Source organism: Dermacentor silvarum, chromosome 3, assembly GCF_013339745.2.
Source record: "Dermacentor silvarum isolate Dsil-2018 chromosome 3, BIME_Dsil_1.4, whole genome shotgun sequence".
NCBI classification, from domain to species: domain Eukaryota; kingdom Metazoa; phylum Arthropoda; class Arachnida; order Ixodida; family Ixodidae; genus Dermacentor; species Dermacentor silvarum.
In genome coordinates, this window is record NC_051156.1 from 87,754,028 (window position 1) to 87,758,526 (window position 4,499).

The window sequence follows — 4,499 nt, forward strand, 5'->3', positions numbered from 1 at the left end:
TGGGTATGAGCCGCCGAGAGCAGGAGCGGGAGAGATCTCACAGGATCCTGACGCTGCCGCGGCCATGAACGCCGTGCCTCATACGCTAGTCTATATGATGATGGGGCGGACTTGGCGCAGCAGGCGCACTACTTGGCCATCGCGCCGGGCGAAAACAAGACGCCGGTGTCCTTGCTCTTTGACGAACATGCCGAAGACGCTCAATATAATCAATACTGATAATATACATGTACAAATTCACTATAGCAATATTCACTACAGCAGACCCCCCATAGTCACGGCTTCGCTGGCTGCCATCTTCACAGTAGTGGAAGGGCTCTGAATGTTTGTCTTTAGTGACGTTAAAGAAATAGCTTCGGTTTGCAGATGACATTGTCCTGACACTAGGGATGAACGGCGACAAATGATTGAGGGCCTTATCCGAGAAAATGTAACAGTAGGCTTCAAGATTATTATGCAAAAGACAAAGGTAATGCTAAATTAGCCTTTCAAGCGAACAGGAATTCATGATCAGCAGTCAGCCTCTAGAATCTGAGCAGGGGTATGTTTATTTAGCTCAATTACTTACTGGGGATCCTTATGATGAGAAGGAAATTTACAGGAGAATGAAAATGAATTGGAGCGCATATGGCAGACATTATACAATCTTGACCGGGAGCTTACACCGCTAACCTTGAAATGTGTACAATTGTTGCATCCTACTGGTACTAACATATGGGACAAAAACGTGGATGTTAAGGAAGAAGGTCAAAAACAAGTTAAGGACCGTGCAAAGAGCGATATAACAAAAAATGTTAAGTGTAACGTTCAGAGACAGGACGAGAGCGGTGTGGATCAGAGAGCAAACGGGGATAGTCGATAGTCTAGTTGACATTAAGAGAAAAAAAAATTTGCTGGGCAGGCCATGTAATGCGTAGGGCAGATAACTGGCGGACTATTAGAGTTATAGAATGGGTGCCAAGGGAAGAGAAGCGCAGTCGAGGACAGCAGAAAATTAGGTGAGGTGATGAAATTAGGAAATTTGCAGGCGCAAGTTGTAAAGAGCTAGCGCAAGACAGGGCTAATCGGAGATCGCTGGGAGAAGCCGTCATCCTGCAACGGACAAAAATAGACTAATCACACACACACACACACACACACACACACACACACACACACACACACACACACACACACACACACACACACACACACACACACACACACACACACACACACACACACACACACACACACACACACACACACACACACACACACACATATATATATATATATATATTCGTGAGTACGAGTTACTTCCCCATTGTTTTCCTTGGTGTCCTTGTTCGTTGGCTTCTTATGGTACGATTACTAAAACTCAGGCCCAACGGTTTCCCCTATCTTCTCGTGCACACACATTCATATATATATATATATATATATATATATATATATATATATATTGCAAAGAATAGGAGCATGTGGGATAAATAGAGCAGGACTTTACTGATGTTTCGGCCGAGATCGGGCCTTCATCAAGAGTGCGATTGCAAGCACACAGCGCTCAAAAAAACGGGAAAATGAGACATCCACCCAATCGTAGCAATTGCTACAAAGGAAACCCATACGGGTTCCTCGAAAGAAAAGCCTCGCAGTTGAAGAAAAATTCGTTCTGGTCTGGTACTCGAATCCGGGACCACGGCCTTTCCGGGGCAGCCGCTCTACCATCCGAGCTAACCAGGCGGCTAGCAGACCGAAGGTCGAAGTCGAATTTATCAATAACTCGAAGCAAAGGCAAGCGTTTGACCTAATAGTTCAGCGGAAACCCGCTAGGAGGAGAGAAGCAATTAAAGGGAAAATGAGACATCCACCCAATCGTAGTGATTGCTACAAAGGCAATTTGCTTCAGTTTATACAATAGCTACAATTGCTACAAAGAGCTGAATTGATACATTTTCTCCGTAAGAGTTAAGAAAAAAAACATAAATACAACAAAAACGTGAAAAGAATCTTGCGCGTGCACAGAGTGAAAAACAAAAAGCCTGAATACAACAAAGGCGTGAACACAAACTTCAAAAACGTACGCAGCCTATGACCACAAGCGAGTGTAGATTTAGTGGCGTCATGAATGTCAACACGTACATTGACTCATGTCAAAGTCAACGAAAACGACCATGAATGAAAACGGCCTGTGGGCATATACAGCGGGGCTATAAAGGGGTACAAAGTTGCGCGTACATACAGTGACATTATGAAAACACGTTTACAAAGAGCATGCGAGGGTTCGCTGCTGCCAGGAGAGTGTTTGACCACAAAGACGATCAATACACCCCCACTTGGTTATAGGACGCCTGCACTGTGACCTCCACTGACCTCTGAGTTGAACAGACTGCGATCCATTGCATTCTTTGCACAAGTGGTATCCTTTGTAGCATGTGGGTAACAGCACAAGCAGACGACCACAAGAAGGGAGACACGTACACACAATCGCTGACTAACAACTGGTTTTATTGGCAAGGAGAGCGCAACCTTATAAATGCCCGAGTGAAGCAAGGGAAATGAAGGGGAAAACATATCAATCAAGGGCGAAAGCGTGCCATCCCGCGACCTCGTTCTGAGCAGCGCAAAAATTTGCTAATGTGGTGGGCTTCTAAACTAATGCGCGCGGTCTTGTCGTTGCTCTTTCCTAGAATCGTCGTCTCTTTTAATCGGACCACACAATCCGTACACTCGCTGACGGGAGCAACTATATGTGTGTATTTATCATCTAGTTTTTTTTCTTCAGTTTTACAGCGTGTTCTAGGAAAGAGCTGTGACAAGACCGGGCGCATCAGTTTAGAAGCCGACCACATTAGACAATTTGGTAATAAGTGCTTTAGCACCCGTTCCCTTGCTCCCTTTGATACAGAATTTGATCTTTTGGATGCGGCTATCGAGGCTCAGATTCCAAAGAAAAATAATTGATTGCGTTTTGTTGCGCATGGTTGGCTGTATTGCGCTTGCGTTGTTGGCACGCTTTCGCCCTTGATTGATTTGTTTTCCCTTCATTTTCCTTGCTTCACTCTGGCATATATGAGGTGTGCTATCCTTGCCAATAAAACCAGTTGTTAGTCAGCGCTTGTGTGTACGTGTCTTCCTTGTTGTGGTCGTCTGTTTGCGCTATTACCCACATATGTTTTAATATGAACCAACTCGCCCAAAGAGAAGTATTGATGAAGTTTCCTTGGTGTTTTTGGGCTGGCGTATTGTATACAAAGTCGATGAGTGCTTTAAAAATAAAATATAATATAAATGTAAAGTTATATGACAAGGTTAAATGGTAAACATCAACATAATTTCTAATTAATGCTGCGGAAATATGCATATCACGTCATAAACATGCCATATGTCTTATATAACCGTTACGAAATGCATAAGGCAACAAGGAAAAATAGTCAGTGGTGTATCAAAGATGAAAAAAAAAGTTAATAGTTACGCATGTATATATATATATATATATATATATATATATATATATGAACGAGAAAAAAGGGGCCCGATTTTCATTAATCATATGATAAGAATCCAACGAACAATGACACCAAGGTCAACATAGGGGAGATTAATTGTACTTACTAATTGAATTAAAGAAATAATAAATAATGAAAATGAAAATCGATGAAGAAACAACTGGCCGTTGGTGGGGAACGAACCCATGTCTTCGCATTACACGTGCGATGCTCTTACCATTGAGCTACCGCAGCGCCGTTTTCCCATCCACTTTCTGGGGTACTTGTGTTTTACAACTTGAACTAGCCCTGGGAATGTTAGCTAGTGCCACCACTCACAAACCTAGGTGGCGGATGTGGAACATCCTTTCTGCCGCAGGCGTCACGAGTACGCAACGAGGGCTCGAATCCGGCAACAATGATGCCTTCAGGTATCATATGTGGGTTTATTGACCAGTTGCCTTCACCCACAAAGACCACGTACTCGTATACATGTAGTTAAAAGAACATGAGAACACAGCAAAAAAAAAAAAATACAACAACACGACTTTACTGATGTTTCGGTCGCACAATCACATCTCAAGATAAAGAGAGAAAAGTACGGAAGCATTTCAGAATAACTTCTTCTTGAGCGAGTTGGTGTTTACTTAACATGATACTTACTAGCGCAAAAACTCGAAATAAAATATAACAGTGAGAGGCTTACTCCGACTCGTTATCGAGCGCTACTTAGTAGCGCTCGCCTTTCCATTCCTCTCGCCTCTCACTGTTATCTTTTATTTCGAGATTTTGCACTACTAAGTATCATGTTAAGTAGGAAAGAATGACAGCTAGAAATGCCCGTGCACGCCTTTTGACATCAAAGGAACCAAAAGTGATAGGGATAAATGCATATGTTAGGAAATATTAAGGGGCCACGAAATTTGCAAGGAGTTAGCACACTGAACGGGTAAAAAGGAAAGCTTAAAAGCACTTTCATTGATTCCACAAGTTACCGCTTTTAAGAATTAGTATTCTGGAAGCTCTTTT